Source organism: Calidris pugnax, unplaced genomic scaffold, assembly GCF_001431845.1.
Source record: "Calidris pugnax isolate Ruff unplaced genomic scaffold, ASM143184v1 scaffold283, whole genome shotgun sequence".
Lineage (NCBI taxonomy): Eukaryota > Metazoa > Chordata > Aves > Charadriiformes > Scolopacidae > Calidris > Calidris pugnax.
The window spans coordinates 196,020-218,771 of NW_015091024.1; positions in this window are offsets into that span (position 1 = coordinate 196,020).

Here is a 22,752-nt window from a genome sequence, read left to right on the forward strand (position 1 = left end):
CTTAGCAGGACGGAGTAACAGCAGACAGCACTGAAATGAACGGCTCTGCGTAAGCAGGGAAGAAGGTATGAGATGGTTAGAACTCCACCGGTCATGAGCGTGCCTAAACACTTGAGCTGGACTGAAATACCAAAGAGGCTAAAGAGAAAGGACTTACCTGGCCAAATCCTGCTTATAGATTTTTGAGGGTTTTCAGTATTACCTGGAGGAGGAGGAAGGACACCTCTCGAGTGAATTGCTGATTAATTAGACAAGACAAACGCCAGCCTTAATGCTGTAGTGAAGACAGTCATCTTCTAACACTTCACCCATGCACTTGACAGTTCCCATGGTACCTCATGCTGACAGGCCACATGTTCTTGCAGAGCAAACATCAATACAGATTATCACCTACCAAGAGCTGTCATGCACCAATACCAGATACAACATCCTCATTTCTGGTCTCAAGGAGAAACAAGCTTCTACAAAATTGGTATCGTGTTGAATTTTTAAGAACAGATATAAATTAAAGCTCTATACACAGCTGGTAATTACAAACACAAAAAGGGAAAGCGTGAAAAATCTTAGTGCTGATGTAACTAAAGGCAAAAATGAAGACTGTGGTTATGGGAAAGAAATACTTAAATACAAAACAGAGGTGGCAAGTGTCATTCTTGAATCTTGAGGTATATCACACAGCAAGGATATTCCAAACGATCTTAATACTGTTCCTATGATGGCAGATACAGGGAATTTTCCAGAATGCCATGGAAGCTCTTGCCTATTGAACAATATGTCCACAGTGAGATACTTTTAGAATTTTTCTCTGAAACTTAAAAGCCTAAAATAGAAGTAATAAACTATTGTGAAAGGTAGAAGGTACGCTTCAAAACCAGCCTCTTCTCAATGCCTACACCATCTGACTTCCTGGAATGCTCCATTTGTCTTTAAGTGTACTCTTAGAGAATCTCGTTGAAGACTTAAGAGCCCTCAGTGCTATCTTTTCATCTTCTTACCCTGCTGCCTGCTTTTAGGCATCTTCAGCAGAGTCACATGCTTGAATGAAAATGCCATCACTCTGCTCCTCCTGCTTTGCAGGCTTTACCCTTCTCAGCATTCAGGTGTCTGCTCATTTCTCATGCAGCACATCAGCTTAGACTTTTGTGACTTAGAACCTAAAGTGCTTTTTTTCTTTTTCTTCTTTTTTTTTAATTCTACAATTACATAGTTCAACAAGCAAATAAACCAAGATGGGAATTAAGATCATAAATTAAATGTGAAACATCACTAGAGGCAACTACCTAGCCTAAAACTCCTGCTCGGTGACCCCAAAGCTTGGAACATTAAGCCATAATGGCCTGGAAACAGCGGTGTGGCCAAGCACATGATTTACATCCCACATGCATCTTCTCCCACTGCTATGCCCTTTGCTGTCTCTTCTCTCTGTGCCATGGACATTTTCTTCTCACTGCTTTCAGCTGCTTCTGGAACTTACTTCTCTCTCCTCTCCTTTCCCCTCCTCACTGTTGCTGTGCGTAAGAGCTCACAAAGAACAGGGAAGGAAAAATCATAGAATCATAGACTCATAGAGTTGCCCAGGCCAGAAGGGACCTCCAAAGGCCATCTAGTCCGACCCCCCCGCAGTCAGCAGGGACACCCCCAACTAGACCAGGTTGCCCAGGGCCTCGTCGAGCCTCACCTTGAATATCTCCAGGGAAGGGGCCTCAACCACCTCCCTGGGCAACCTGTTCCAGTGCTCCACCACCCTCACAGTGAAGAACCCCCTCCTCATCTCCACTCTAAATCTGTTCCCCTCCAGCTTGAAGCCATTGCCCCTTGTCTGTCACTACAGGCCTTTTTAAACAGGCTCTCCCCAGCCTTCCTGTAGGCCCCTCAGGTACTGGAAGGGGCTATAAGGTCTCCCCAGAGCCTTCTCTTCTCCAGGCTGAACAACCCCAGCTCCCTCAGCCTGTCCTCGTAGCAGAGGGGCTCCAACACCCTCATCATCCTTGTGGCCCTCCTCTGGACCCGCTCCATCAGGTCCATGTCTTTCCTATACTGAGGGCTCCAGACCTGCACACAATACTCCAGGTGAGGTCTCACCAGAGCAAAGTGGAAGAATCACCTCTGTGGACCTGTTGGCAATACAGCTTTTGATGCAGCCAAAAAGAGTGAGATGGGAAGAGAGCCAGAGCCAGATATCAAAATGATGAGTGGAAGAAGAGAACCTGTTTAACTCTGCCTTGATGAAGTAACAGGACCAGAAGCAAGTTTAGGAAAAGGCTTCCTGGACTCTCCTCTATCACTCTGCTTCAAGGTTGTCAGCCCTGCAGAAGAGAGCGCAGCAGTAGCTACTCAGCTACAGGAGGCCCTACATTCTCACTGTCTATTTAAAACATTATTTATTGCTCTGGCCTAAAAGGAACCATTACACCATCTAATCCCTGACTGCAGAAATATCCACGGGTGCTCAAGACAAGGCTGGGCTGTGTGAAGGTTGACTCAGTAGAAGGGCATGTCCTTTTTTCAGGCTTTGACTGCTACACTTACAGCGCTGATTGGCCATTAATCTTAAAAGCAATTCATCTTTCTCATACTTATTGATTAAAAAAATGTAGAGTAGCAGACAGTGACATTGTTACTGACCTTGAGAATTCTACTGTCATTGCCAAAAAGGCAAAATAAGCCACACTTGCCTACAGTTGTTTTGTCAGAAAGCTTAACTTGGCTCCCATGTTTCCTTTCATGATTTGGATTTTCCATGATAGCATGGAAGAAGAATTGGTACAGCTGAGCAGCTATGGTTGCCTTGCTGTGTTTCCAGGTGAGTATTCCTGTGAACTTATACTGCCTTCAAATAAATGGAATTGCCAGCTGTGTCAGAGATCTTTATCTCTAAGGAATGTTGCTTTTATTGGAAGAGCTGAGCGAAGAGCTCTCTTACGAATCTGAGAGTGGAGATTAGACTTGTTGCCTTTAGATTAAACCTCTCCTAATTAACCTTCCAATTAACCACATCACTCCTTTGAACAAGACTGTAAATACAAATGGTAGTCCATTCCCTTTTATCAAAGAACAGACTTTGCTAGATAGAATTGTGATATATGACCGTAATCTACAGAGAATTATATTTGCAAGAATTTTAAACTCTGCCATTAGTCACCAGGGTGAACAGAGAAGGCACAGCTGCTACGACAAGAACAAAAAGCAAAGCATGAAATGTTATAATCATAGTTTTCTTTTGCAAAGAAGTGAGCTCTGAGATGCAGGATCACTTGGAAATACTGGTTGCATTCGCCAGGTTTGAAAAAAATCTTGAGTAGAAAACTATGCCATTGAGAAATTAAGGAAACAAAACATAACCAACCAAGTATCCTTAAGACAGGAAGCAATGGATCTGCAACAACCATGCAGTGCTCCAGATGGAATCTTACCCTCACTCCTCTGAGAAGGAGCAAATCTACTCCAGAGCATTTTTTGCGTGATTCCTCTTATGCTGAAATACCACCCTCTCCTATTCCTGTCCTCAGCCAGAACAGTGCCTATCCTTATTGCCTTCTCAAATACTGCTTTTTCATTTGTGGAAAGCTCTTTCAGTTAGAGACTATGTTCTGCTCAATGTTCACTGGTGAGAATGGAAATTGTTTAAAAACTGGAAAAAGCTCTGTGTGAAATTTTTGTTTATGAACTACAGCTTAATCAGAACTTATTTTTCCTCTTCTCACTTTTTTGGTTGTATATTGGTGCCTTTGTATTGAAGGATTTCACTGTTACATGACCTTGCTGAGCAAAGTAATCATTGTGTAGCTGGTTTCCACTGGGCAACACTGGTTGTCAGAGATGCAAAAGAAACTGGGGTAGATTACCCAGGCTCTAACAGGATCATCCTCTGCTCAGTGTATGTAGCCAACTACCAAAAAGTAGGTCCAGCTCCATATTCTCCCTGATGGACAAACAGAACATGGACAAGACAGCCTGCCACACCAACCCAAACAAACCATCATGCCATCATTGATACTGAACTACTTCACCCCCTGAGGATTTGTATTCCTCTGCTAGAAGGCTTGATGGAAACACAGGAAGACCTTTCATGCCAGATTCTTGTCAAGGCAATGCATCCTTCCTAATTTTATTGGCCAAACCAAGAGCACAGGGAGTTCTAGCACTCTCATCTGACACTCTATATTTCTGTTGACTGTATCTGTTCTTCATGCTGCAGCAAGATGCAAGCCATGTCTCCTCAGCTCCCTTCTTGGAGCTATCCCTGCTCTCTCAGGTATAAATCTCTCCTTGAGGAGCTTCCTTTCTTCTACCACTGACTTGATTTATAGCTCTCCCTTAGGTTCCCATAAGCTGCAAAGTGTCCATTTCATTGAAAGGCTGCTAGCAAATGTGTCTCCCATGTGTCACAGCAGACTTTTCTCAAAAGATTTAGGTTTGCGTTTGATTTTTTTTTAACGTGCATTTGTATATACATGTTTCACTGCTCTTCCAGAACTAGAACTAGAAATGCCAAACTCTTACCAAGAGAAGAGATATTTCTCACTAAAATCCATCTCACTGAAATGCTCCGCTTACTTTCCAAAGCAAAAAGAACTAGCAGTGCACAGAAGCCTACAGAGGAATTTAAATATTACTCAAACTCCAGGAAAAGGTAGCAATTTTAAGTTATCTCATCCATATTTTTTTTTGGGCAGCACTCTAGCAACAAGTAACCTCATTTCATTTTCCCACACAGTAATTCAAAACGTATGAATGTTTTCTCTTTCTGTTCCCCAGCCTACAATTCAAGCCAGGAATGCTGCATTTCACAGAGCAGTGATGCTAGCATACGTTACTGGGCTACCACCCCATGGTACCAACAATACATACATATGTGTACATAGAAATAGCCACCCTTACACAGGCTCTGTCATTTTTGAATACCAGGATAAAGCTGAGAATGGCAAAAAAAAAAAAAAAAAAAAAAAAAAAAAAAAAATAAGAAAATATCTGGTTTACTGTGAAATATGATCTTCCTTTTTTCTTTGCTCTTCAGGAGAAGACAAGTTCTATACCCACAGCACTCTCAAGTCCTCTGATATATCTCTGTCTCTGGAATGAATTCTGAACAATAGGGCTACAATTAACAACAACACAGCACTATTACAAAAAAAAAAAAAAAAAAAAGAAAGAAAAAGGAATAAGAAAATATCTGGTTTACTGTGAAATATGATCTTCCTTTTTTCTTTGCTCTTCAGGAGAAGACAAGTTCTATACCCACAGCACTCTCAAGTCCTCTGATATATCTCTGTCTCTGGAATGAATTCTGAACAATAGGGCTACAATTAACAACAACACAGCACTATTACAACTGTCCTAACAGCTTGAAATTCAGACTTTTCAAGGAACATGTGTAGTTCACCTGACAAAAGTAGCTACCATGGGGAGCTATAATATTTGAGAAATGAAAGAATATCTGCAGTTAAACAAGCTTCCTTAGCCCTGTGCTCAGCACTAGAGCTGAACACAAACAGATACAGAAGAGCTGTTCTCCCATGGTATGTACCATGCCACTAGTTAGTGGTGACTCTCCTCATCCTCTGCATCATCATCTGTCAGCATTCATGCGAAAAAAAGAAAAAAAGATCATTAAAAGACCATGGGTTTAAACACAGGTATGTCTGTATTTGTAATCTCCAGGATAACACGTTTAATTAGCCTCCAATTTTCTGTAAGCAACTTGTATCTGTATTGCTGAACTTTCCAGACCAAATTGTCCTTACAGTGTATGAAAAGCATCACCTTTTGTCCGTCGAGGCCTGCGTGTGTTGCTGACGGGCACAGCAATACACCCCTGAAAGAAGTGCCTGTATAAAGTGCTGCAGGATTCAGCCAGCCAAAATCTGCTAAAATAGGAATTAAGATGGAATTCAAGGCCATATCTTCAAAGCGTGTCCATAAATATTTACATTTGCTCTTGCAATTTCTGACAATTAAATAAAATGGTGAGAAATAAAAAAAACTTGGTGTATTTTTAGAACAGTTTAGTTCCCAGAATCAGAGCTTTGCAAGCAGCTTATAATGCAAGAAAGCATCCTACCAGATTAACACTTGCAGAGTATCAAAGAAGAGGGTTGAATGTTCTCTGTGAATAGAAGCAAATGCATTGCTTTTAGCCAAAAGAGAAAAAAAAAGTTTCATTATTTATCATCTGAAGAAAAACAGAGCAATCATTTAAGTGTATACATCTAATTAGGTAGCAAACTTTCCACAGGGGAAGATTTTTGTCATTCTTTACAATTTAGTTAACTCGGGCTATTTTAAAAATACAGGAAAACAAATACAGAGGAAAAAAAAAAAATTCAATGGGAGAGGGGTCCTTCAGGATGCCACTGTAACCAAGTTCAGCACTCTGTGTATCCTAAAGGACAGTGACTCAGCCCTGGCTCTTGCTTCTCAGCATCACAGATTGTAAAAAAAGGGTCTCCATTAATTTAGCTCTGGACTCTGCCCTTCTGAGACTCATGATATACTTCTGTGTGTAGATAGAAACGGGCATCCAGGCTGTGCAAGATTGTGCAAAACATCACCAGTATTTCAGGCTGAGTCTTCATCTCAGTCTTGGAAGTCCTCTTACAAGGCTATTGTCGGGGTTAAATTCTTTCACTCTTCCTTAGTGAGACTATTTTTGCATTTCTTTGTGGGCTGCCTCTAATCTTAGTCTATCTTCTGAGCTGAAGACTTTGTCTTGTTGCTTCTCAGATGAATGCACTATTCGTGCTTAACAGATAAATGATGACCATAGAGAGCTACTTATCCAGACTATGTGAGCAAAGGTCTTACTGTAAATGCAAAGCACTGCATGACAATTTGGATTGGATTAAGGACTTCACAACTGAAAGAGTTTTCATGCATTTGATGTATTATTTTTATGGCTACTCGTTATCTGGATTTATTTTTGCTAAGGCTGGTAGAGAATAAGATCACTAAGCCAGTACTGTTGCAAACAAAACTCCTGTGCTCAAGATCAAACAGAAAGGAAATAGTTCTTTTTTTTTTTTTAAAGGACGACTGCAATAGGTATTGTAAACACATGAAACCCCGGGGAAAAAGCAAATGAATTTGCCTCCATTTCAGACAAATAAGGAGAATTCTAACTTTTTGTTCAACACAAACAAAAAGGAAAAGAGAGATAGTGGTCAGCATTTTCTGGGCTTTTATTTCCACACTGCAGTACCAGCCAGTCCTCAGACCATGTACTGTGTGACACTTCCCTTTAAACCATTTAATGGCTTCCTGCTAAATCACCTGCTTCTGAAGTAAGATTTTCTATAAGACTAAATTACTACCAAAAAAAAATTCAAAAGATAGACCACTGCCCCTGGCCCAGTAAAACAAATAATGCTCTGGTATCCAGAGCTACAATATGGTAGAAATTTAATATATAAGAAAGCATTGTGTATTCTTATAAACCTTTTGCAAGATCTGCTAACTTGTTGAATTTAGGATTCAAAGGAATGCTTTTTTATTGAACAAGATGTGAACAGACTTACAGTTTACCACGTTTGAACTCCTTTTGAGTTTTTATCACTGAACCTCATGTTCTTCCATCCTGAGGCTGAATCTATATTCATCTTGGAAAGCAACAACTGGGCTATTCCCACATAAATAAGGATATCACCTCTGCTCATTCATAGCAATGCCTGCATCTCTGATCATGAGAAATAAAAGAACATTGTTCCAGACTGGGATTAACTCTGCCATACTGACCAAGCATTTAAGTGCCCTCATATTTAACTACAGTGACATCTACCAATTGCACCCTCACCTGATAGAATATGGCATTTTCATAGTGTGAGGAGAAAGAACTGAATCCAAGATGCCTGTGTCCCACCTCAGTGCTTTAACCCAGAGCCTACCTACTCCCTCTGGCTCTGGTGAGCAGAACGTATCTAATCACTGAGCAGGTGGTTGCCCACTAAGGACGGGGGAAGGAAAAGGCTGAGTTGTTTGGTCTGTGAGCTGGACCAGGAACAGGTCCCTCAACCTCTGTTACCTCCCATAGTCTTTGGAGTGGAGTTGGGAATCCCAGCAGTGAACAGGCACACCAATATCTGCAAACTTTCACATCCTGACACCTCTGGACATTTCTCAGTTCTGCTTCCCATCAGCACTGTCTGGGAGGAACTGTTGGGAGAGAGAAGAAAATAAATTATAAAAAAACCCAGAGGGTGGTTGTGTGTAGAGAGAGCAAAGATGGTGGCCAGAGGACCTGGACGAGTGGATGTAAACTTAGCTTTATTACCTCATACATATACTGCTTTAATGCAACACAAAGTAAGTCTGAAATGTGTGGAACAGGCCAGGCTGACCCAGTATAGCCATGAATACACAAGCCAGGAAGAGGAGGACTTAAGTAATGAAGGAAGGAAGACCCATGGTCCCTGCAGGCAACATGATTGCCCAAATACCAATGAGTTACTCTGTTAGTAACTGCCATCATAGAAAATCATATCTTCCCAGTTTAAAATACAATTCATTCTACATTGGGTGTAGATACAAAAGGAGGAAAACTAGCAAAACTTGCACATTATAGATGAAAATATATAGAACATGGACCAAAATATTTGGGTCTACAGCACCCCACCACTTTGCCTTTGTCCCCTCATCCCCTTCTCTCCCTCTGCCAAGCTTCATTACTATCAAATAATTACAGCAAGCTCACACGTTTTTCTGTTTCATCCGTAAGCCTTCTGCCACAGAGGTTTTGTTTTCCACTTTTTTTCATCTTCCTAACATAATCTGGGCTAGTGGGGAAAAAAAAGTCAAACCAAAACTCAACAAAAGGTTCTCAGCATGAGGGACCATCCAGGTCAGTACACTCAGTAGCACTGTCAGCTGTTCCTTCACCACCAGAATGACAACAAAATAAGCAAAACCAAGTAATGAGAACATTTGAGGGAGAACCTGAAAAGAACACACAGGGAATAAGGTGAGCTTTTCATTTCCTATAGATACACAACATAATACCACAAACTGTCCCATCCTCTTGCATCAATACTTTGCTATTATTATTCTTGTCTATTGATTTAATGCCTTGGCAACACTGTATTAAATGCTGGCTATGGATGGATCTACTAGAGGCTGACAAAGTCTGCTGGGAAAGAACCGACTCTGTCAGCACATGGACCTGAAATCAGAAGAGCAGGGATCAGTCCAAGCTGTGGTGTTGCACGACTCCTGTCGCAAACTTACTGCAAGGAATGGGCTGCCCAGGGAGGTGGTTGAGGCCCCATCCCTGGAGGTGTTCAGAAGACGGGTTGATGTGGTGCTGGGAGGTCTGGTTTAGTGATGATGCTCCTTGTTTGTTGTGTGGGTGTCTATTTTTGTCAGTCAGGTTGACAGTTGGACGAGATGATCTTTGAGGTCCCTTCCAACCTAGAAGATTCTGTGATTCTGTGAAGCACTGAATAGAGTGCTCAAAGGAAGAACTGTGACTTCGGCATCTCACGATGGGCTGTGGCTTTTTAGGGAATATCCAAGATGGTGGTGCCACAGCCAGAAGGGAAGGGATGGAATGTGATGGGGCCACGCACAGCTGTGTGCACCCTGAGGGTGTAGGCACCCCAAGGGGAGGAAAGAAACCGTGCTCCTGTGAGCAGGTGAGGATGGGGCTTAAGGTTCAGACGTGATGAGCATCTACCACACAAACGGAGTCCAAGAGGTTCTCCGGATACTCAGCCCATCTGAACTCCAGGACATACACTCTACGGATTTATTAATATTTCAGCCTGATATGTATTTTTAATCAAAAGATCTTAAAAGTCCAGTAGAATTTCCAGTTTATATATTCCAGTCCTTAGATGCTTTCATTACTAAATAGTTTATAGGATACAGACCTTACACAAAAAATTTTAATGATCTACATGGATTTCTGTGATGATGAAGACTCACAAAGATAAGCTGTGTATCTTCTAACTCGGTACCAAAATGCAATTCACCATTTTAGAGAGACAGTTACAAGTGAAAAAGTTTCCATAAAAAGGATACGTAGTAACATTTTAATAATTTCTATCAATTAGACCATTCCAGCATTCCCCTTGTATTCAAATCCAGACTCAAATGGAGAAGGAAAATGGCAAAGCAAGCAAAACATGTAGGGTCTCTGTGATTCACAGATACTTTTAGAGGGATATTTCCCAGGTTGTCACCAGAGAGAAGCCTTGACTTTCAGAGCACCAGCCTGCCTTTGGGAATCTGTACAGCTGATCAGTTGGAGAGAAAGGTCACAGCAGCAGCTTGACACCCCAACAGTGAAAACACACACAGCCCTTCAGTGTTTCAGTGTTATTCACCTGTTGTTTCACACTGACTACTTGGCAACTCATAACTGCAGCCTACAGGACAATTGCATCAAACAAATTAGAAGAGAATTCCACATGATTGCTGTATTTTTTTTTTTTTTTTTAAAAAGAGCTACTCTGTGTAGAGATAAATCAATTTAAATTCTAGTATGGAAGGAGGAAAAGATTCCAAAGTGAAAAATCAAATGCTGAAGGCAGAATCATTGATAAATATTAAGAAAGATTTTTGGTTCGGTGATGGAGTTTTTGGTTTGTTTTTTTTTTTTCCAGTTTTTTTAATAGTTGTATCTGAAATAGGCTCAGGAGATCAATTTTTAAGCTAGTGTCCCTTGACATATTGGGAATCAAAGTGCAAATTCCCTGCCGTGGTCATTTTCTCTGTGTGAGACATTTAACAACAAGTTTCTACAGCAGTGACTGGAAATTACTCTGGGAGAGAAAACAAAGGAAAGTTCCTAAAGGTCCTTTAGATGTTTTAAAAACTTTCCTCTCTTAGACTACCAAATAAATAATTTAAATTAACTGCAAATTAACTGACAACTCTGGAACATTGGGGTTAAGGGCTTGGGAGAAATGATAATAAATGATCTGACTTTAAAGATCGCAATGCCTCCCTTGTCTTGTAGGTGAGAGAGTCCCAGCAAAGCTGCTGAAAGCTCTGCTCCCTGTTTGACTCCCTGGTCAAAAAAAAGTGACTGAAAGCAAAGGCTTTCATGCACTGCACTTGAAAATATGTCTATTTTAAAATCCCCAAAGGTAGATAAATAACACCGTGTGAGTTACTGTATTCAAACTATCTGGATTAAATATTTCAATGAATAATGTTCACACCGAAAATTAAACTGGCCCATAGCAGTCTACATATGCTTGACTAACCAATGTACTAGTTGTTAATTTTTATCCTAGATTGAATACGACAACTACTTCCATTCTGCCTATCAATTTCTACTACATTTACGGTAGGTAATAATTAATACAGATAAAGCAAAAAAGTCTATAGAACCATGTGAACTTGGCTTCTGAAGTATTCTTTATATACCAGGTTACTTGGTGGATTTGCATTATGCTTGATAGTACTGGGCAGTTAAACATAATTCTTACTTAGCAGAAATGTATTGCATGCTGTGATGAAAGAAGTAAGGCATTTTTTTGTCAAAAAAACCAACCCTACAAATCGAATGAAGTACTTGGGGGCAGATAAGAGCAGCTGTGCAGCAGCTCTACAGTTAGTGGCTTGCAAGACCGATGGAAAATTGAGTCCAGAATAATCAATTCCAAATGCAACTGATATGTCAAAGCTGGCAGCAAAGTGAGAACAGACACTTGTGGGGGCTGGACACTAGGCTGTGAACGGGAACAAGACAAAAAGTTCCAAATTTGTGCGTTTGCAAATACATACGTGCTCAGCAGACAGAAATATCATCTACTCCCCAAAAAAGTCTCTGAAACACACCATCATGTACTAAACAAGTTTTTAATTTATAATAAGTATTTGTCTTCTAATAGCGTCTTTGAGACCTGTCAGGACTGTCAGAAGCCAAGACACACCACTGGAGAGGCATCTCTTTTTAACACACCATGCTGTGCTACCAATCTCCTTCTTGGGAGCTCTGTGGCTGGGAAAGTCCCTTTATTATTATTATCTACCAAATTCATTGCTTTTATTAGCAAAAAAATTATTTTTTTTTCTTCCCTTACTGATTTTTTCTTGTGGGATGAATGCTACCTGTAATCCTGAGACTTCACAGCATGGTTTCTCTCAAAAAATAGATTAAGTTAGTAACTGTTTTGTCTGTTGAGTACATAAGAGGTATGTTTGCCTGGCATATGAAAGACAAATATTTGAGTTCCAGCTCTATCCCCTTCAATATTTCACATCCAAAGGATATGCCCTATCAAGTGGGCCAGAGGCCATTTCTCTCACACTTGGATTCTTCATTCTTAGAAAGTGTTCCAAAGGGTTTCCTTCCGCAAAGAAACAAATTATTTGGAAATCTGGTTAACTTTGATTAAAAAAAAGAAGACAACTCATCAGGCTTACTTCTGTTACCCCAGACACCCAAAACTATTCCAGTAAGACCCAGATTTTAAGCCACAAATCTTAGTGTAAGTATCCATTTGACTGCCAGTTTGCTCCTCCTGTTCTCAGCAGGCAGTTACTGCCTCATCTCCGAGGCAGACAGCTCCTGGTTTGCTACCGGTATATTTCCAAAATCTTCATCTCAGCACATTTTCTCGTCTAGCTTTTCTCCCTCACCTCCCTGAAAAGCACATAGGTGAAAACAAACAGCCAGGCAGAACCAGAGGGACCACGTATTGTCTAAACACAGAAAGGCCCACACACCAGCTGGAGAATGTTTGCACAGTCTCTACCTTTCTGTCTACCCTCTCGGATCTTACCTTTAGAGGAGGCCAATGAAACATTTTCAGAAGCCAAGGAATTACAGCTGGATTAAAAATATAAATCAACCACACTCAACAGTAATGTAAGTTTTATAACACTACAAACTTCATTCTTTAGCCCCTAGCAACACCTTTCTATTCCACATATACTAATTAGAGAGAAAACTCATCACCTCTTCCAGAGTTAACAGTTTCTTTCTATTGCAAGAGCCAGCTATCTTTTCCCTATCAAATTTGTCTCAGTCAGCACTTTCCTTGAAGTTTGCTGTTGTTCTGGCTGCTGAGAAGACAGTGCGACCCAAACTCATCCGCTTTCTGCAGATACAATCAGCTGCTCTAATAAAAGATCCCCAGTATCTCTTCCTATAAATCTTGTGTCTTTCAGACCTCTGGGGCAACACAATTACAAGCTCACTTTCAATAGTTCCTTACTGCAGTGTACTTCTCCTGCAGTATCAAATAGGGTTACTTTATTCAGCCTCTTTTGAGGTTAGCTGCAGCAATCAGGATGAAAAGTCCACAAAGTTCATTAGCAAAGGGTCCTATTTCGTACCCAAGCTGTATTTTCTTCATCTACCTCGCTCGTTGAGCAACGTTTCAATGTTTAGACAATATATACAACAGATGTAAAAGCTACCACGGCAAAGGCATTCTGGAAAGCTGCTCTGATGTAGGAGGTTTATCATTATCTGATTTGATGCACGTTTTATACACCCTTACTGAATACAGATATTTTTTTTAAGGCTGCTTTGAAAACCCAGAGAGTATGAAATAAGGTTTACCCCATGCTGGAGCCCGGTGGCCTGGGAAGAAAATTCTGTCTCTAAGAGTGGTGTCCTATTTTCACACACAGTTTCTCTTTGCTGTATATGTAGTGTAGTGACTGCTTTTTATGCAAAGTTTTGTGATGAAAAGATCTCAATCCAGTCACGCTAGGAATGAACAACTGGCAAATATGGTAAGCAAATGTGTTAGTTCAAAGATAGCAGTAGGTTTTTTGAAACCATTTGAATGAGCTACCAGTCCTCCTGTTTGAATGCAAACAGTCTACATGTGTTACTCCCCCAGGGTCCAGCTCGTGCTGTTTCTAGCCTCTCCAAATCTTATTTTTGATATTTTTTTCTGACACATGTCAGGGTGAGGAGGACTGATCAGCTGAATACAGCACTGCCATGAACAGAGGAAACGCTCATCTGTCTGCACTCGTTCCAGAAGATAAACTCCATCAAACTCAGGAATTCAGAATCACCTTTATCACTCCCTGGAAGGATTTCAGCACTGTCTGAAATTTATCCATCCACTGATACTTCCTTATATCCGTAAGATGAACCTGGGTACAGAAGGCTATGTACAGCATCTCACCTGCCAGTGACTAACACGGAAATGTTTACTGTCATTGCACAGAAAGAACTCCCAATTTCTGCATTGAAGAGTCTCCTTCTGACCCCTGGAGTACCAGATGCCCACGCTTGCTTCTCAGAGAAGCAACAGACCATTAATGGGAAAATTTCACACCCTGTGGAGATAATTTAGCTTTTCCAACAGTTTGCTGCTGCTGCTTTGGCATCCCCTTCTTCTTCACTGTCTCTTCACTCTGTAACTTTTAGCATGGTCTTAGAGAGCAACAGATACTTAAAAGTAGGTACTGAAGACTCCCAAACAATGCAAGGCGGCTGATCATCTTGCAAATCTTTCTCCAAGATCTTGGGAAGTTTTATTCTTGGATAACTAACAGCAAGAAGGCCAAAACCCAAAAGAATTCCCCAAAGTGGGAAGTACTTAACAGCTGAGAAGGTCTAGTCTGTTGAATCATGGCTACTGTTGGATGCAGGTTACTGTGCTAAGTATCTTGTTGGGATGAATTGTATGGTGGCCTTTATGTTCCTGTATGAATACAATGGCTCTAAGAATTGAATGCACAGTATTGCAACATTGAATTGTGCAAGTTCTGCAGCTCAGAAGGTTCTTTGTCGAGGTGGTGGTGCTCTTGCAGGCTAAAAGAAGCCAAGGGTAGATGGATAGCTCTTGCCAAGATCCTAGCACAGCACGATGCACAAAACAGAGAATGAACTTACTAGAGAAGAGCCACTTGAGCAAACTGTCTCTGCACACTTTGAGGAAGGCTTAAATTTAGGCCTGGAAAAGCTATTTAGCCCTTTACTGTGTGGGACTGGGGTAGCTCTGCAGTGTGAACATGAGGCTTCCATCCTCTCTTCGCAGCTGGTGAGCAATGAGTGTGGGGATTTGGTTCTGCACCCATCTCTACAGGACTGGCTCTGCCAGAAGTCTACTAAAGTGCCCCAAATGTTAAACTTAATTACCAATTGGTTATCATTACCACCAGATAAGATGGCACGTTATCAACTTAGTGTGTCATGCACAAGGTGTACTACCTACCAATATTCAGCGGAATAATTCATGTTAACACCAGAACATGTACTGGATGAGCTACATCCAGTCTCTTGTTCCTGTCTTTCTCCTTTATGTTGAAGAAGAAATTAGGTACTGTCCTCTCTGCCAACAACACCATGTTTTTATCTGCCCATCAGTATTAAACATGGTATATATTGAATTTGTGATTAAATTGGATTTATACACAAGGAGCATTATACCCTTTCAAAAAATTTTGCAGATAGAAAATATTTTAAAAATCATTCCTTATTGAGGCAGGAAAGAAACAAAAGGTCTCATAGTCTGAAAATCAAGCCAGAACACCTCAGCAGTTAGCGATAAATAAATAAAAAAATAAGGGAGGGGCGGGGCAGGGAAGAAGACAAAAACAACCCCAAAATGATGTACTTAGTATGACAGATCGGGATTAGCAAGATCTTCAGAACATACGAATGCGAGAGTGAAAGAGACCAGATGTCAGCATCATATCATGTATTTTATGAACTAGAACATTATCTGTAGAGTTCTCCAAAGAATACCTGTAATCGACACATTCTCCTCAAATAAATTCTGCTATTTAAGATTCATTCCCTTCTCTTTTAATCCGTGACATGGGTGTAAGCCATCTAAACATGAATGCAGTCAAAGATCCTTTTATTATACTTTACAGCAGTTCAGACTGTAATGGAAAGCCTGGGTTATGCATCTAATTTTCAGCTGTACTGGATACATGATTGCCTTCTTGAGTGGCAATCACAAATTATTATCAAAGGGCAACATAAATGGCGTTCAGATTTCAATGACTGAGCTCATTATGACATTTAGAGCACTTACCGCTTATTGTGAGTTTTGCTGATTGCTGCTTATCCACAGATTGCAAATATTGCAGAGCACCTTAGACAACCAGAACCATTTTCTTCCAGTTCTACTTATCTCAGCCGACACCTTGCTTTGTAGATAATGTGACTTTAGTAAGGAGACCTACAGGGAAAATCCAGGAGAATGCTGGAAGTCAGCTTGAGTTAGGTGGGACATTGACTGCCCCACCACACACTAAGAAGTTGAGGTCAATTTCTGTGAAAGGAGACGCTGAAATGCTACAGACTTCTTGAGGGATGGAAAGTCCAAATTGTCTGATTTTGCCACAACTGGAATCCAGCAAGCCATTTCAAACCTTCTCACTGCAAGAGAAGTACCAAAGAGAATTCAACTGCAGTACATTTCCTTGTAGGAACAGGAGCAGAAGAGGAAAGGGCTGGAGCTAAGGCCTTGCTGCAGGGCTACAGTTCCATTCCAGGACAATCCTGAAAATGTTGATCATTTCCATTTCAGAGTAGCAATTAAATCTTCTAAATATCTTCTTAAAGAGGTAGAATTATGAAGAAGTTATTTTTTTCAGTCTAAAGCCTCACCTGTTAATACCTTCCCATTTAGAGATTTCAAAAGTGACTGTAGAGGTGAGTTAGTGGGGTGTGGGTGGCTTTGTGGGGAGCCACAATCAAATCCCTCCTTGCTGATTGAGCATCACTCCAAGGACAGTAAAATGCTGCTATGGGTATCCACCAGTTACAAAATCAACCAAGTGGTGACGCAGGAATGGATGTGTTCCACAGGGCTGGGGTTTAAGTCCCCGACAATGCTGGTTTTTAAGCAGCACTCTTTGTGTGTTTGAGAAAGGGGTGAACACCTTGGTGAGACCTGCGAAGTCAGACACAGGTTTGGTCCAGCCTTGGAGCTTCTGTGAGTAAGAGGAGTTCCCTGGTGTGCAGGTCAGCCACCACTTGCACACTAGGACTTCTCATGACAGTCATAAACTACTTCACAAATTTTTTCTGTAACAGGCAAAACATCTGTAAAATACCTGCTTCACTTCCCTGCCCCATTAGCAGCTTTTCCTACCAGCTTAATCAATGGTAAGTGTGCCCTGAATAGTCTGTGTTGTTTGCATGTGTCCTGCTCACTCCAGCTTTAATTTGCTTTCCCTGCTAACTTAGTGTTAGCTAACACCTCTTGGCAATAAAGGTTCTCAGATAATGAAAATAACTGTGTATAATGCAGTTCAAGAGATAAGTAGCGTTCCAAAGCAGAAAGGCACTTAAAATCATGTTTACATCTTATGAACTACAATATTTTGAAAACATACAGTAATAAAGGAATCAAACATTTGAAATTATAGCTTTGCCTTTAGTCTAAATATTTCTTCTTTTTTCCTGTTTCCCTTAGCTTACCTTCTCACCTTAATTTGTATTTTCATGTAAAACCAACCTCGAGAAGTCATCAATCCACAGCCGGCTCTAAAACGGGATCCTCTACGCTCATCTCTCAGACAGGGATAGTTTTAAAGAGCCTCAAAGACAAAGATTTCAAACATCCACAGGAGAGCTACTACAGTACTTCTCTATCCCTCTATCCCTATCCCAAGTCTTCCCTGCTTAAAACAATGACAAAAATGGAGAAAAACTTGTTCACTTCCTTCTTCTATTTTCTATATAACTTCATTAAGTGCATATTAATAAAAAAACAATGGCCTTTTCCGCAGTTACATTTTTAATCTCCTAGTGTCAAAACAGTTTGCAAAGCAGATACCAGCCCTTATCCACATTTCTCAGATGTGTGAAATGAAACATGGAGAAGCTGAGGTCAGAGCCAGAATCCCAGCCCAGGTCCTTCTCTGCTGTGGTCATGTTTGAGTCTCCATCACATCTCCACCATGCCAGAAGTCACCAAAACCTACCAACCAGAATTCAAGTTTAGATCATGCATCAAAATTATTCAACTTTCTCAGTAGATTTTTCCCTAGCTTAGTAGCTAAGGGAATGTATTAGTGTTGTCTAAGAAAAGCAAACAGATAACCGTTGCCTCAGGCATTACCAAGTGTCTTGGACTGAAGATAAAGCCAACTACACAGTGGAAAAAAGCTGGCAGGGTTGAATTTCCTTAAAACCATCACAGTGTCTGTCTGTTAAGTCGTGACCCCATGTTCAAGACCATGGGGGAGGTAAGAAATGTATAGCTTCTTTTTTCATCCCTACATGGTGTGTATGTGTGCTTCAGATCGTGCTACATGGAGTAGCCACACAGACAGGTAATCTCCCAAAGTTTTTTTCCTTTTTTTTTTTTCTTTTTCTTAACCTTCACCAGCTGCCATACACCTACAAGACAACGCTGTTTCCCATCAATTGCTTTGAATTTCTCCAGCTCCACCTCCCACCTATTGCCTTTGAACCTTCACCAGCTGCCATACACCTACTGGCCTAGAAGATAAAGCTGTTTCCCATCAACTGCTTTGAATTCCTCCAGCTCCACCTCCCACCTATTGCCTTTGTCCACTAGAGTCACAGTTAATTTTCTACAGCCTTTAATAGCCATGAAGATCACAGGGCTTATTACCAAGCTACACCCCATAAACTGCTTTTCTGATCGGCTCCCTCTCTCAGCCCTCCCTCTCTCTCCGACGTTTTCTCCGGTCCTGCAGTCCTTGTGAAGAACTGCTCTCCAGGTCCCTGTTCATCATGTGTTATGGTCTGGGTGCTTTATTCATAGGTGCACTTCACAGCACTCAAGCTGTGGAAGCATCAAGCTGCAGTCTTCACAGGATGGGGCAGGGGAGAGAAATACAGCTGTTCACTCAGGTCCATGGCCATCAGACATTTTCTGCAGGTGAAGCTTTTGTCTTTTCACGAGTGCTCCTCAGCAGCTCTGAAGAACTGCTGCAATAGCGAGTCTCAGTATGGGCCAATACTTTTTTCCACAGAGGGAGCAAACCCCTAGTGCCAAAAGAACCCTGCCCAACATCTCTGGTAAGATCTCCTGCAGAGATTTCCCCATACCAAGACACTAGCTATAGGGGAGAAATGCATCGCTGCGTTTTGCCTGTGGATGAGAAACCCATCTGTACATTTTAACTTCCAGCTGCTACTCAAAGATACGGGGGTGCATTCAAAGACAAGCTCAGCAATTAAGTACCCTGGCTGGTTTGCACTATGCTTTCTTTCTTCTAAAATCTTACTGCGTTTGTTGGTCAGAAGAAACAGGAGAGTCTGTGTTTTGAGTTCTTCCTCATCCAGCTGTTACTCAAAGATACGGGGGTGTATTCAAAGACAAGCTCAGCAATTAAGTACCCTGGCTGGTTTGCACTATGCTTTCTTTCTTCTAAAATCTTACTGCGTTTGTTGGTCAGAAGAAACAGGACAGTCTGTGTTTTGAGTTCTTCCTGAAGGTGTTGCTCGTCACAGAGAAAACCTGATTAAAAACTGCTCCTACCATGTTGCCTGCTCCTCTCTCACATGATGCAGTGATTTACATTAATAACAGTAGAGTGCAGAGAAGACCTGCTGAGCCTTTAATAAACTTCCTTTTTCCAATCACTTAAAATGTTCTTTAAAGTCGCAACTGCAGTAATACAAAGCCTGCATAACAGTATACTTGACATTTACGATCTTGGCAATAAATCTGATTTTCGTTTTTACAATGTCTGCTTTTGATTAATTGTAAAAAGTTTACTATAAATACTTTAAGAGAAACAGTGGAATGGCTAATAAAAGACATTCTGCATGGCAATACCTTAAATTATAATGGAGTAAATGCCTTAAACCATGTACATTAAATTCAAAGTACTACAAAAAGCCAAATGCTCACAAGTTCAACTTTCATTATTATTCTCATTAGGGAATAATTGTGAATTTCTTCCAGCTTTGGCATCCATTAATGTAATGCATAATTCTGTACAGGTTTTAAGTTAAATGCTCCACTGTTCAAATGTAAGCAATGTTTGTAATGCATCTTTAAACCCCTTATTTTTCATAGTACAGCATGATTGTTAGAACAGCAAGAGACTGTAATTGAGATTTGAAAGTCTTAAAAAAACTATTGTTATTATTTTTTAGCATGATACAAGCGGAACCCAAGAAGTGCAATTATGGCAGGATTCTGCAGCAGAAAAGCCCTGGCTTTGGGATATGTGGGGTGCATTTTTATCACTTCAGGAAACTGTCTCACCTGCTACTCACAGGTCCTTTTCTGGGAGGGTGCCAAAGCTGAAGGGTGATAGAACTATAATGAACAGCTCCAAATTAAATTATGCTGTTGTAATGTGGCATTATTTGGCATAAATGATTTCAGTGCAATTAAGAAAACAGACAGATAGCCCGCAGCAGGTGGTTGGTGATGTACTAGCACCAGAGAAGCTGGCCTGCCAACAGAAAAAAACCAGCAAGAGAAAAGATTCTGCATACAGAAGCAGGTCTGCTATCCAGTCCAGTAAACATAAAGATGCATTATTACAGGAATAACTGATATTGCAGAGAATTAAAATAGCTACTGTGTAAACGTTTCTGAAGTGTTTGTCTGACTCAGTGCAGAGGCCAGAACCAGACCTGTGTAGCGTTCAAATCTCATTAGTACCTCACCAAATTGATGTGAAATGATGGATGTGCCATGATTTGTTATCTGCCCAAGAGTTCACTCCTCCTAATTACTGCATGCATCCAAAATCAGCATTTTCAGAAGCTCATTTTGGTTGTGATTCTGCCACTTGTAGGCAGTCCTACCACACTCAACAGCTGAAATAAATCAGACTTCATAACAGCTTTGATGAAGAGCAGCCAAAAGTTACATTCCCAACACTTCTCCATCCTCTCTGGTGGTTTTTGGTTTGAATTGTAACTAATTTTTACCATACAAAAAAAAGTTGCTTCTGTTGATATGTCTTTGCCCTAATTGCTTGTGAACTTGTAACATTTTAAAATCAGCCATTACCATCAACATGAGACATATAAAGTGCTGAACAAGAGCAGAATCAGGTAATTGCTCGTTACAGCTGAATACAAAATAAATAAATCACGTCTTCCAAAAGATCACCAGGCTCGACTGTTTCATCCGAGCGTGAACACACAACATCAATGCACCTCACAGCTCTTTCCAAATGTAACTGAAAGCTCTATGCAAACAGGGAGCTCTCTTTACACAAACACACGCTCTGTTCCCTCACCCTGAGGTGACAGACAGGTAAGGGCAGAGCACAAGGCAGCAGAAGAGCTCACAGAGACCACGTCTTGAGATGATATCAAAATCTGTGCAGCCACAACAGACACCTTGTTTGCAGGCACCAAAAGCCACGCAAACAGATAAGGATGAAGATGGATGCCAGAGGAATCAAATTCAATGCTAATTCTCCAAGAATATGAAAAAGAGTAATTTTAAATGCATATAGATGGACTCAAAGTATTTATGGTGACTCAACACAATGCTGAAAACTAGCCCAAGCTTTGAGAAATTTTCATGCTCTATATTTTCCCTAGAGATGCTGAATTATACGAGTAGCTTATTTTTTAATATTGTTGGTCCTCACTGAGATATGCTGCTCTGTTCCCCACATGACACGAAATTGTACTTATCTTCTTCTCTTCATCACATTTCTACAAACACAACGCTACCATCTACTATCCACAAGCTCTCTTCATTTCAGTCTGTTTAATAATCCACCCCCTTGTTTCAGACCAGAAGTAAACAGCCTCCAGGTAAATGTTTTTCCAGAACTGTGCGTAAGAGATTTTCCCAGTATCTCTCTCCAGAGGGACATCCCTCTCTCAGCAGCCATTTGAGACAGGTGAGAATTCTGGCCTTGTCCAGCTCACAATTTCTATGTCTTGGGAAGAACCCAATGAAGAGCAATAACACGAACACCTGGTAAACATCAGGAATTCACTTCCATTGAAGTTCTGAAGGCAAAACCTGTTTATTGCTCAAAATTGATGCTCTTCTCTGTTCTTGAAAAATGTTTATTCACAAAGAATTTTAAAAGAAACTAACAATTGAGTTCTTGATACTGTTTTATCCCACTACTACCAAAAGTCATCACCCTCACCATTAATATCAGAAAACATCAAAAAACCCCCAAGAATACCAAACAGTACAAGAATCACGGAATTGTCAGAGTTGGAAGGGACCTTCTAGAGATGATCCAGTCTAACTCCCCTGCCAAAGCAGGGTTGCCCAGAGCACATCACTCAGGAACATCCAGGTGGGGCTTGAAGATCTCCAGAGAAGGGGACTCCACACCCTCCCTGGGCAGCCTCTTCCAGGGCTCTGCCACCCTCACCCCAAAGAAGTTTTTCCTCATATTTGAATGGAACTTCCCATGTTCCAGCTTGAGCCCTTTGCCCCTCGTCCTATTGCTGGAAACCACTGAAAAGAGTCCGGCTCCAACATCCTTCAACTCACCCTTTAGATACTTACAAACTATAAGCTAAGTTGAAGAAGCCTAAGAGTGGATTCTAATTAGCAAAACTCATTAGAAAAAGCCAAAGAAACTATTAAACTAAAGAACAGAATAATAAAAAAAAAAGTTGTAAGCTTCATTCTCTACAGTTTTCCAACTCTTAATAAACCATAAACATATTTTTATCTATCAAGTGTGCTGAAGCTGGTTCTCATTCATCCTGCTGTCTTGGTCCTGCCTCTTCTCAGATGCTGTTTTTGAAGCTCTCAAGAGCAAGGCTGTGATCATTTTCTCTAAAGCCCTTCATATTCTTGCACCCTGACAGCTCAGTGACTGGGGACACCACGTGCATCAGAAATGCAGTTGCAGACCCCAGAGGGCAGAAGGTAGAACCTTCTGTAAGAAAAGCTCCTG